The sequence below is a fragment of the Rhinolophus sinicus genome, chromosome 15, assembly GCF_057876585.1.
Source record: "Rhinolophus sinicus isolate RSI-liver-muscle chromosome 15, RSI-T2T, whole genome shotgun sequence".
NCBI classification, from domain to species: domain Eukaryota; kingdom Metazoa; phylum Chordata; class Mammalia; order Chiroptera; family Rhinolophidae; genus Rhinolophus; species Rhinolophus sinicus.
Genome location: NC_142515.1, coordinates 103,107,307 through 103,121,166, shown reverse-complemented (window position 1 = coordinate 103,121,166; position 13,860 = coordinate 103,107,307).

The window sequence follows — 13,860 nt, the reverse complement described above, 5'->3', positions numbered from 1 at the left end:
GTATAATATAATAATGGTTTATTGTTGCTTGAAGCTGCTGAGTTTGGGAGTAATTTGTGAAGCAGCAATAGATAACCAATACAGGCCAAGACATACATATATTTTTTTAGTCCAGAGAAATAACATACTTGTTTATAAATTACCTGAAACACTTCAATATTATTTTTCCACCCTGTTTGGCTGCACTGTTTATTTTTTTCTTATTTTTCTGTCCTTTTGTTAAGAACACTTAACATGAGATCTATTCTCTAACAGACTTTTAAGTGTATAATACAGCATTGTTACCTATAGGCACAATGTTGTATATCAGATCTCTAGACCTAATTCATCTTGCAAAATTGAAATTTTATACAAGTTGATTAACAACTTCTAATTTCCCCCTCCCCAGTCCCTGCCAGTCACCTTTCTATTCTTTGTTTCTATGAATTTGACTACTTTATATACTTCACATAAGCAGAATCATGCATATTTTTTAAAAACTCCCTCAATTTGGATGGACAGCCATGGTTGAAAACCATTGATATGGCATTTTTCGTCTACCCCAGTACATAGCACCTATCGTTTTGTTCTAGTGATATTTCTTGCGAGTCCTCATTGGTCAACTGTAAGGCCCTTAACTGAAGGAATGATGTTTTGCTCATTTGGGCACAATGAACCCAAAAGAGCACCTGGCGTAAAGCGAACAGCCCACACATATTTGTTAAATTGGAGTGACCCTTCCAATAATCACAGAGGGCAGGACCTACCATTGCTACCAGCCAGCCAAACCTCTTTAATGTAGCTCTTCAATACAACGTGTATTTTTAGAGAGTCTACTTTGAGTCAAACACTGGACTGGTGCTGGAGGTCTAAAGAAGAGGAAGGTCAGTCCTTGCAGCCAGGCGCTCAGTCAAGCAGGGATGGCATCAGAGACCCCCAGGGGCACATGCCATGCTTAGTCAAGGAGCCTCAGATGAAATGATCAGTCCTGCTTGGGTGGGCCTGAGATGTTTCCAAGAGTAAGTGATACTTGAGCCATAGCCCGAAGATCAAGTAGGCGTTTGCCAGGTGGACGAGGAGAGAAAACATCCTTTGGGAAGATAAAGAGCCATGTACATGAGTAAAACAGCTGTAAACCACATGGCGTGTTGGAGGAGAAGGGCAGAAGAGTGAGAGATGAGTGGCTTGGTAGGAAGGTTGGAAGTATCCTGTAATTAATGGGAAGTCACCAAAGGATGAGACAGGAGAGTAGCAGGACCCAGTTTGCAGTTTTAGAGAGATCCTCTGCATGCAGTGTGGACAATGGATTATAAGGCAAAACTGAAGGAGGAGGTAGGGGAATTGCAATGAGAAGGTAGGGAAAAGTGAGTGCCCAGGCAAAGGCAGTGGGGTGGAGAGGTGTGAAGGACGTTCTCCTACGGGAAATAAAAAAGGACTGAGTCCGAAGACTCCCCACCCTCTCCTGTGGAAAGGTTGGGGGAAGAGAGGTGAGTAAGAGGAATATTATACAGGAAATGTTTTCAAAGTTTCCTCCTTGGAACCAGAAAAAGACAGAAAATCGGAAAGGAGAGAGGGGGTGGAATTCAGGAGGAAATGTGACACATATGCTAATGTCACTTGGAAAATGTAACCAGCTCACAACTTCCATCTATTATCTTAAGTAAAAATACATTTTCAGCTGCAAAGAATTATTTTAAAACACGGGTGTGAAATAAATGAGCACATGAAACCACGTTGTCCAAAAGGCCTCAGCAGAATGTTTTCCTCACATAGCAGCCTCAGGGTAACACTGCCAGCATTCTGCAGTCCCAGCAAGGATCTGTGCCTTTGCCACTCAGTGCTTTGCAACAGAGGAAAAAAACCAAAAATCAAAAACCGCTTATCTAAGAAACACATCTGAAACTCCATGGCTGGCAGGTGCTTAAGAGCATTGAACAGATGTCTATCGGATGCACCAAAATCATACATGTCGGAGCACATGTGCGCCAGTTCCTTGCTACTGTCGTGCAGGAAATACACTAGACATGCATCAAGGGGCTCGGCCTTTCCGCCCTGACTTCTCTCCTGCAGGGTGTGGAGCCCATGTTGATGGCGACTGGGAGTCGTCTGTTTGCTGTCATTTGGAAAGGTCTTAACTGACTCCATGTACACGGCCGCCTCTGAGCAAGATTAAACCCAACTAACCAAGGATTTCTGTGCAGCTTCTGGTATTCTTTCTAAGTCATGCAAGCCTTCTGGTGGCTGGTGTTAATCCTGCATCCTGGATGCGTTTCTCACAAGTCTCCCTCTCACAGGCGGTGGGGCAGTTACCTGTCCCCTCTCAGACTCCCTCTCTACCAGCCACCCCTAGGAATGAGGCCCTTCTATTCATTTGCACCAACTCCCCTTTCCCTTTTAGCAGATACATGGAGCCTCTCCCTCTAGGGGAAGAGGAGGAAACAACACAGTTACAGCCCTGCTTTATTCAGGGTGTTGCCTGAAGCAGCCTGGAGCCCACGGAAGGAGTAGGAATCAGGAAAACACAGGTCTATAGCGCAGCACTTCCTCTGCTCGGGATGGACCCTGGACATCAGCACCCCATCCCTGGCTTCTAAGACACCGTCCTCCAGTTTTCCGACTGTCTCATCTTTGTCTCCTTGTTGCTCCTCTGCCCATTCCCTGAGAGCCTTCTCCTTGTGTTCTCACTGCCGAGGCCATCTCCCCCAGCCCCGTGTCAGTTTCCTCACCTGCAGAACCTCCGTGGCACCCAATCTCATCTGATCCTGTGCCTCATTTTGAAATAAACATTCGTAACATCTGTTTGCTGTTCTAAAATGAAAATCATAGATGTAACTACCTATAGACATATCTTTAAAGACCGCTCTGATCACTCACTGTAATTTAAATGGGAAATTCAAGTGAATAGGTTATAACAAAATAATATGTATTTTAACATGGAAAGGCATGGGCATATATTAACCATGTCTTTTATTTTCTGTATGCTGATGATTGAGCTCTGGGGCCTTGCCAACCCTGCAGGGACTGCCCCTCCCCGAGCCAGCCGACTCCTAGAGACAGGAAGCAATTTGCCCAAGAGTGGGCTTTTCAGATTCAAACCAACCAGTCCAAAGCCCACAATCCAACCACCTCGTCTATCACCTCTCATAATCTGGGCTACTGTCTCCTGCTTGAATCACCCCAGAGCCAGGTACCAGACACCTAGGAACAACCCCATGTCCCAGAGCCTACTGACATTGTTTGGACTAGCCAATCCTAAACCCGCTTCCACTGCCTCACCCATTCCTTCCTGTGGAAACTACAATCAAGGCTCTTGCCCACATTTCCCTTCACTCCCTCTGCCTCCTGACTGACCCTAATGCTTTCCCTATGTGGCTCCATGGCACTGTGTGCCCCTTCCACTCGGGAACTGTGAACAACAAACTGTTATTTCAACAGCAGTCATCGCCTGATCTGTTGGCTTGACTATACCTCAAACGTCCTATGAATACAATGTATTTTTAAAACAGACAGAAGGATACTACAAGGTATTAGGAAATGGTTTATTGCCCCCACTTATAATGAATAAGCTTAGATTTAATAAAAGTCAGAACAGGAGCCATTTCCTAGAAGGACAGAGAGCAAGAAGAATGGCTAGACAGGGATAAATTTAGTGGTATTAACAGAGCTGACTGATTTGTACATGGTAGGAAAAAAAGGAAAACATCTTAAGTAGGAATAAGATGCCAAGACAAGTTATAGATTGTAGAGGCAAACAAAGAAGTAGGATATTGTTGCAAATCATCCAGGCCTCATTGATAAGCACAGTGTCAGAATCATTCCTTGTGATAACATGGGGTGTGGGAGTGATGAAATATCACAGAAAACATCACAGACATCCCAGGTTTTGAAATCCCATCACAGGTTGAAGGAGACATTCTATCTCAGAATGTCTGACAGTTGGTTGGAAAGTCTTATGGGACCCAGGTAAACTCTTCCTTGTGTGACCTCTCCTGGGCATTGCAAGCCATCCAGTGTCCCTTCCACTAAATACCACAGTCCAATCATTGTGACAAACAAAACTTCCTCCATGGGGTTTCAAGATGCCCACATTGTGAAACCACTAATATGGACCACTCCCAAGGTCCTTCCAGAACTAGCTCCTTTGAAGTCTATGGTGTTAAGATTGCTGAGGCTTCACAGATGAAGTATACTGCTCATTTTCTTTAAAGTTCGAGAGTTCTACGGTACGGCTAGACACTGAAGCCATTATCATGAACTGGTCAGAACATGTTAAGATACAAAAGGAACAAAAATATGAGAAGAAAATGACAAACCAAGCCACAGTGGCTTACTTTTGAGAGCAAACTACAATCGCTAAGAGAACATCAAAAAAACTAATTTTAGATCTTTCCAGAACAATTATGCAAGTGACCATAGTTCAGTTTGGGGTGATCACTCTTTAAGCTGCCAGGTTCTGGGACGTGGATCTGGTAGTGTGTCTACGGTGGTTAAGAGCTGGGGCCCTGGAATGAGACAAACTAGGTTCAAATCCCGGCTCTGCCACTTGGTAGCTGTGTGGCCGTGGTCACTTGACCTGGCCTGAGTTAGTCCTATAATTGGTGAAATTGGAGTCAGAGGCCTAATTTGTAAGAATGAGCCAATGCACATAAAGCTTAGCCCAATACATGGAACTTAATAAACAATGTAAGCTATTATTAATTTCTACAGTATCTGATCTTTCTATTTTCAAAGTCTCCCACAGAGGGCACCAAACACTGTCCTGGAACTTGAAAAAACTATTGTCCAGGTTCCAACCCCCCCACACCCCATCCCACCCCATTCTCAAAAAATCCTAAGCATTGATGTCTGAGAAAAAGGATTTAGCACACTTTTCCTTTGTTTGCCCCTTCCTTCACCATTGAGAGGTCCTTTCTTAAAACAAAAACACTCAACTGTAAGACTGTCAGTTTAAATGAAAACAGATGTATAACCTTGTAGCATGAGGCCACCACTTTAAAGCAGCAGCAAATGAAGGACAGAGCTGTGGAAGCAGCCTGCCCCTGGCGCAGGCGGTAAGGGATGCACGGTATGTAGAGAATTTAAATACAAGAATACAACTGACTAAAAGTCAGTTCGTTTTTTTTTGTTTTGTTTTGTTTTGTTTTAGATCACCATGTGCCAGCAATTCTGAATAATGTCAGTGATAAAATACTCCACAAAAAACACTTTTGTTGTTTGAAGTTGTAAACAATTTCTGTAGGTACGATTGAATTTTTATAATGTAAACGTAAGCTTCAATTTGACATTTTCTTACTTATCCATTAATAATCATCTGGAAGTTAATTCAGAGAACACCCAGTTGCGCAGAAGTTTCTGCCCCCTGGACTCAGCTTTGTGCATTCTCCTTCCAGCATAAGTGCCTATCAGTTCAGAAACATTATGAGCTTGGAGTTTGTTTCTTGAGCAGCAAGTGTCTCCAACACCTGTTTCAACAGTAGATTCAAAACAAACCACGATAACACAGTGATTGTAAAGGCAAATAAGTAGACCTTATTTAATACTCGTATATCAGCGTATAATTGTTCATAGTATCCCTTTTTACTTATGTAAGGTTGTGTAAGGTTGATAATAGTGTCTCCTCTTTCATTCTGATTCTAGTAATTCAAGTCTTCTCTCATTTTTTCTTAATCAATTTTTGGCAATTTTGTGGATCTTTTCAAATAACCAACATTTGGTTTCATTGATTTTCTCTATTGTTTTTGTATTGTCCATTTCATTCATTTCTGCTCTAATATTTATTATTTACTTCCTTCTGCTTGCTTTGGGTTTACTTTGCTTCTCTTTCTCCAGTATCTTAGGATGAAAGGTTAGGTTATTGATTTAGAGCTTTTCTTTTTTCACACAGACATTTACAGCTATAAATTTTTCTCCAGGTTCTGCCTTAGCTGGGTAAGTTTTGGTATGTCGTATCTCCATTGTCATTCATCTCAAAATATTCTTTAATTTCCATTTTTATTTGTACTTTAATCTATTGATTATTTAGGATTGTGTTGTCTAATTTTCACGTTTCCCAAATTACTGGCTGATATTGATTTCTCATTGAATTCCATTGTAGACGGAGAACATACTTGTATTATTTCATTTCAATTTAGTAAGGTTTATTTTATGGTCTAACATATAGTCTATCCTGGATAATACTCTATGTGCATTTGAGAAGAATGTACATTTTGCTGTTGTTGAGAGGAATGGTTTATAGATGCAGCAGATTCTATTTTTGAATTCGCAATGGAAAATTTCAAATGCACACAAATGGAGAGGCAGCGTATGATGAACTCTCGTGTACTCACCCCTCCGCTTCAATAATCTCACAAGCAAAACTCAGTGGTGCCCAAGCACTGCAACAACTTGGAGTCTGGTCAGCAATGGACTCTCAGGAGAGACGTCAAGAGGGACAAGGACCTTTTGGCATGTGGCCAAAATGTTCCCGGGTCAGGAATTGAAGGGCAAGTTCTGAGTATTGGGTGAGCGCTGTTGGATCTCCAAAAATGTTAAAGACAAAGAGGCAACAGAATTGAGCCTTATCCAAATTTTATAGAATGTATAGCAGACAGTCATCAGATTACCTGAGGATCATGGGGAAAGGATTTTTAATGCAGAAGTAGGGTTGTTGTTGTTTTTTATACTAGGTTATTTGTTAAAGTGATTGCCTGTAAAATGTTACGTTGTCTAAACATTAGTTATGACTTTGCAGCTAGATCTTACCGAGCATGTCTTTGTAGTCACTTATGTAGACTCTCTGTAGTTTTCTGTTTGGGTATCATTAGTTAAGTACAGTCATTGCTTGTAAAGTTTGCAGAACTCTTTCCAATTTTTTCTGAAGTCATACTTCTAATGCCCTCTTTTATTTCTATAAATATATTAAAATATTTATTTTTCTTTCTTTTCCAATATTTCCATCTTTTGTGAATATGTTTCTGCTGTTTCTTCTTGCTCCTGACTCGTGCTCGTGGGACTCGTTTCCTCTGGTGTCTTATAATTTGTCATTGTGAGAGTCTTCCACGGAACCTATCTATATTAATTCTCTGACTTGAGTTTGAGGTGTATTCCTTGAGCAAATATTTACATTTGCTTTTGCAAGCCAGGGTGTCATTAAACTAAACTGTCACTTCAGTGGTTTTACGATTCTCAGACAGTATACATTCTGGCCCTAAATCTGTGTGAGGGCGAAATACAAATTCTTAAACATATTTGTCTCCCCTTGACTTGGAGATAAGGTCAAGGTAGACAGATGTCCTTACTATCTCCTTAGACAGATTTCCTTACTACATCCTTAAGAGAGATAGGAGGCTTTTTATTTTTTGTTTTTGTTTTCCTGGATTACTCACTGAGGGGCGGCTTTCAGGTTCTCAGCCTTACGAAGCAAGGTCTCCAGGTAGACTTTGCACCTGGGTAGGCACTAGACTTTCTCTTCTCTCCCCCTCAACCAACTATCTAAATGGAAACTCCAGGCCCCTAGATGTTGCTTAAGCAGTAACTGCTTTGGTATCCTTGCTTTCTTCTCTGAATTCATGATTTCCATTATTTTTGGTCTTTGAGGATCGTCTTTTACTTTTTGCAGGCCAGCTATGTCTTTAATAATTTGTTGGGTTTTAAAACACATTTTAAAATATTTGTTGTTTTAAAAATATACAATTTCGGTACCAAAAGGGCCATTAGGGTTTCTAGTCTGCCATATTGCTAAAAATAGAAGGCAATCGTTTTGTTGTTTGACACTTAGAGCTTTATTTCAGCTAGAACTTATTTTTGTGATTAGTTTGAGGTAGGGCTAAATGTCAATTCTGCACACTCGGTATAAAAGAAAAGGTACAATGGACAACGGGCTCTGACTGGATGGATGTGTTAGTAACTTTGGTGAGTGCAGCTTAAGGGGCAAAATGATACACAAAAGCAGATATCAAGCTGGGTGCCCCACCTTCCCCATCATACACATATGCCAGCCATCATTTTGAACACTCACTGTATCAGGGTGTATGGTACCTGCAGCTTCAGAATCACCTGGGGAGCTTGGGGAACAAACTTAGGCTCCGAGAGGTTCAGATTCAGTAGGTTTGGGGAGAAGCCTGGGAATCTGCATGTTCCCCCAGCCCCAGCCCCAGCCCAGGGAATCCTGATGTAAATGTTCTGTGCCCCACAGTTTAGAAACACTGCCTACAGCCAATAATGATCTGCTTTTACTGCCAAGGTAACCCCAGGGGAGGAAGACAGGCAGAAGGCAGCTCTCAAGCAAAAGCAGTTTAAGAGCAGGCGATACAAAGCAGTCCCCATACCTCTGCAGGGCCAAGTGGAGATGGGATCTCCATTTCTCACCATCACAAATATAGCACAAGTTTACAAGAACAGCCCTAGGAGTCAAAGGGAAGGTGTCCAGCTGAACCACAAACAATAATGCTCTGTTTTCAATTTTATTAATAGTTGAGAAGCAGCAGGCTTCGTGCTAGGAACACAGCTTACACTGGGCACTTTAGGTATTTTAAATAATTACATAATTTTATTTACTTCTCTCGACAGCTCTGGGAGGTCTGTTCCCTTCATTTTATGGTGGAGAAACTGTCAGAGAGGTTTTGGGAATGTCCTGCGGCCACACCATTGCGCAGTGCTGAGGCAGGGCTCCACCGCCTTTGAATGAGTTGGCAGCCGCGGGAGGAGTTCTGGGCTGAAGCAGGCGCGACCTGACCCACACAGCAGCGTTTCTCTGCCGCTGGCAACTGCTGTCCCCAGGTAATGCCCTCGGAAAAGCAGCATGGACAGACCTAGGGGTCCAGTCTCTGCTTAGTCCACAGCATTCCCACGTTCCTTCACTGATTCGCTTCTCCCATGGGGGACAAACAGGGAAGCTTGTGTTCAGGATGAGGGCTACCGCCAGGATGCGTAAGCTGTGCGGACCAGGGAATGAGCTGCGGCCCAAACACCAGACAGAGATAAGAACAGTGTCGCGTAGAGAACCACAGTGAAGGAGAGACGGAGTCCAGAGTTGTCGTGGTTGTTCTTGGTTTTATAATCTTTGGAGATATATATATATGTGTGTGTGTGTGTGTATATCTCTCTATATATCTCTATATCTCTATATCTCTATATCTCTATAATCTATATCTCTATCTATCTATCTATCTATCTATCTATCTATCTATGCCACATCCTGGGAGGCTTAAACTACAGAAATTTATTTTCTCACAGCTCTGGAGGCCGGAAGTCTGAGATCAAGGTGGTTTCCCCTGAAGCCTCGCTCCTTGGCTTGTAGATGTCTGTCTCCTCCCCCCCACCCCGCGTCGTCACATGGTCACCCCTCTGTGCACCTGTGTCCTCACCTCCTTTTCTTATAAAGGCACTAATCTTACTGGATTAGGACCCACCCTAATGACCTCACTTTAAATGCTTCTTTTAAGGCCCCATGTCCAAATACAGTCACAGTGAGGTCCTGTGAGTTAGAACTTCAACATACAGTAGGAGTTTGGGGAGCACACAATTCAGCCCATCCCTGCCTTCAGTCCTATGGGAGCTTCCCCCCCTCCCTCAAAAGAGAAAACAGTGGTTACAGCGCAGACGCAGCAGAGCTTGGCTTCATTAGGTCCTCCCCCTCCATTTTCTTCTGCATGATGAAAACCTGCACCCTTCTCTTACGTGTGCCTTAACTTCCCCTTTTCCTGCATGAGTATAACAGTGTAGAAGATGCTACGTGAGTTGAAAGTTACCACCACTCCAATAACACACTCAGTTATAATAGAAACCTAAACATCATACTGATCTGATATTTCCACGGCACTTGACAGTTTGCAGCTCTGTTCCATACCCATTCCTTGACACTTACCATAGCCGGTTATGTAGGCATGGCTAGCCTCGTTTTACAGGTGAGACAAGAGTGAAAAGTGAGAGTAGAAGTGACCGTCCCAAGCACATATGACTAGTAGCGTGTGTTAATATGATCTGCAGAGGCCTCCTCGGGAGCTTGCTGTTAGCTAAAGCATATTAGGATTCCCGCTACAATTAAATACACAGGTGGGAGAAAATGCTGGTCTCACTCCAAAGAGAATCAATCTACCAACGGCCATGATGGGTAATAACACTTAAAAATCTCTGTCTAAGAATGAACACCCCTTTGGTTCTTTTTTTATTTTGTTTTTGACACCCTTTAGTCCTTTAAACAACAAAGGCAAATAAATATCTTGGGGGGGTACCCATAAGCAAATTATTAGTCTAAAATAAACCCTTTCCAATTAGCAGTGTATAGAATGCTTCTCACATTGCTTCGCACATTGCTTCCCCACCTGTACTTGCTGGCCTTTGAGAACTGAGGACATACATGGTTACTCTTTTTTAGCTGTTCCTTTATTTAACAGACAAACATTTGTTGAGTGCCTTCTGTGTGCCTAACTAGCACTGTGAGGCCCCAAGAGAAACAGGATTTAGATATTTTGTTCTAAAAAGCATACGGTCTAATAAGAAACTAATATGATCAGGAGTATTATAAAGACAAGAAAGAAGGGAATGAGGATGGTTACTAGCCCAGTCAGTGGATCACTCTGTATATCATATAAATGTCTCACCACTGTGTTACACACCTGAAACTAATATAAAATAATACTGAATGTCAACTGTAATTGAAAAAATTTTTAAAAGGGGGGAAAAGTGAAGGGACAAAGAGGTTCAAATTTCCAGGTATAAAATAGGTAAGTCATGGGGATGTAATGTACAGCATAGGGAATATAGTCAATAATATTGTGATAGCATGGTGCGGTGTCAGCTGGTTGCTGGACTTACCATGGCGATCACTTCTTTAGGTTTATACATGTTGAATAAGTATGGTGTACACCTGAAATTAATATAATATTGCACGTTAGCTCTATTTTAATAAAAATCTTTAAAAAAAGAATTTTCAGAAAAAAATTTATGTAAAAAAAAAAAGAAGTGAATGAGGAAAGGAATGTCAAGTGTGCATCAAATAAGTATGTGACCCTATTCAATTTTTAGATTTAAAATTTGATGACAATGGATGAGGTCAATTAAAAAATTAGGTTTCCTTGGTAGTGATGACAAAGATTTTCTCCTTGATCAGACTCTACTCAGGCCCTCTGAGCCTTCTTCTCTATTAGGCCTCAGCCTTGGCCTATAAAAACTGCACACTCACAGCACAAATGATTTAATCCAAACTCCCCTACACACACACACACATACACACACACACACACACACACACACAAACACACTAAAAGCCTCCTTGAAAAAACTAACATGATTTCTGACAGCTCGAGGCCATATCACATCCCAAGGATGACCTTACCATCTTTACCGCCTGAAAAAACAAAAAAACCCTCAAAGCTACCAAAGAACAGACTACTTGTTCCAGTCAACACCTGATGATGGGCCCCTTACCTGCCTTTATAGAGCATTTAATTAAAAAGGCTGACAGGTTCACGTTATGTGGGTTTGTTTTCCTCCATTTCAGCCACTTGCAGTCATCCATAGTCCAAAAATATTAAATGGAAAATTCCAGAAATAAACAATTCATACGTTTTAAATTGTGTACCATTCTGAGTACATCACTTCATTTCATCATGTAGGCATTGCATCTTCTCACATATTCACAAAAAGAAGGGTGAATATAGTATAATAAGATTTTTTGAGAGAGACCACATTCACATAACTTTTATTACAGTACACTGTTATAATTGTTCTATTTTATTATTAGTTATTTTAAATATCTGTGCCTAATTTATAAATTGAACCTTATCATAGATATGTATGTATAGGAAAAAACATAGTATATTTGGGGTTCAGTACTATCCATGGTTTTAGGCAGCTAATGGGGGTCCTGGAACGTATCCCTCGTGGATAAAGGGGGATCTACTGTGAATTGTAAATCCTTCCTCTGTCCCTTGAGATGTATGTGTATCTCCTACAACTCAGGAGTGTCTTTCTCCAGGACCTGAGAGCCATTCCTTTGAAATGCAATCCTCAGGAAGGACAGGTCCCTTGTCTCCCTCCCCGTCTGTGGGAGGACAGAATCCTAACTTCAATAATTGCCAGCTCACAGACACAGCTGGTCTCACAGCATTTACTTCATAGGCTTCGTAATATTTCACTTCCCTGGCTCTGTGAAAGCCCCTGGCTGTTCCTCCACCCAATGTCCTCATTCTGTGGGATGATACTTGTAGATCTGTCCTCTTAAAGTGGTATCTCTGAGGAAAAAAAGATTGGGGACAGACAAGCAGACTAGGATGAGAAAGGAAAGGACAGTGGAGGAAAGCCAAAGGAAAAAAAATAAAGGAAGATGTAGGAGGGGAAACTGGAACAGGTGTCATAGTCTATTAAACAAATTGAAGAATTGAAAACAAAACTAAACATCACATTTAAAATTATATATAAAGCTTCCCCTAAATAGTGCAGGGAGAGAAGAAATGGAAAGCTAGGGAGGTGTAACTGAAAGAGCGGAGAGCAACTGAGGTTACTTACTGGCTTTACTGGACACTGAACCCGATTTAGGTTCAGAGACAATAAAATAAACTCCAACGGTAATCACTGGATTAGCATTGTTGACATTCCCATCTAGTAAATTTTTCTACTTCTTAATTATACCTTTATTTTAGATGTGTCTCTTTATTTTAATTATATCTAATTAAATGTAACTGCATATTCTTAGTTCTCTTCATTATGGCTATGAGCAGAAAAGCACTTTGCCAAAAAGAGTGTGCTGACTTTTGGAATGTTCTCTTTATTCCTCTTTCCAGCTGCCGGTGTGTCCAGGGAAAGTTGAGTTCACACACATATGTTTCCCACTATCAACTGCATCCCCATGGCAAACATTCTTTGACACTGCTCCTATGGAGAGATGGGATTTATGTCCTCCTCTCCCCTAGAACTGAGTGGGATTCTGTCACTGTTTAAGATCAATAGAGTGCAGTGGAAGTGACATTATGTGACATCTGAGTCTAGGTCATAAGTTGATACAGCTTCTGCTTTGCTCTTGGGAATACTCACTTGTGACACTTTCAGCTGCCATGAATGCAACCCACATTAGTAGGAATACCAAACTAATTCCCAAGGAGACCCTGAGGAGCGACCTTGAGACTGCAGAAAGAGGTACCTGGGCAGCCTCCAGAGGCTTCAGCATCCCCTCCCCCACTATTCCATCTCTAGTTACCAAATGCTGGATGTTGTTTGGAGTGATGTATGGTTAGGCTGATTTACTTTATGTGCAATAGCAATAGTCTTTCTTCCTTCTAGTTTGTCACTTTCTTCCAAAGTTCCTGTTCTTCTGATTGGTCTCAAAAAATGAGATGGCGCAGTGATTGATACACAGGAACCAGACACAGGGAGTGTGGCTATTAGAATGCAGTATCTGAACACAGACCCATTGATCATATCATTGTCCCCAAAGCGTCCCCTTTGTTGCTGTGTGCAATGAAACCTTAGCCCTCCTTTGCTAAAGAATGGTTGTCTTCTCCCCACATTCACAGTGCAGAATGTTAACAGACAAAAGCAGTGCAAAATAAGTCTAATTTAAATTAGTGTGATGGCAAGGGACCAGTTTTGGATGCAGAAGAATTGCCTCTGGGTTTCTGCCTCACTGCTTGGTTTTGTCATTGAAAGGACATCACCATCCGTTTAAGCCTCAGTTCTTTCTCTCTAAGCTGGAAATAATACCTCTCATATCTACTTCACCAGGTCATAGAGAGAGCCATATGTGATAGCATATTTGAAAACACTTTGTGAATTGTAGCAGCCGCCGGCTGCCTCGAGCTGCTGTAAGCGGCTGCCTCAGCGGGGGTGGGGGGGTGGGGGTGGGGGGCCACAAGGCTCATAACACCAGCATGGGCCAGGGAGCTGCGTCCTACACAACTAGACTGA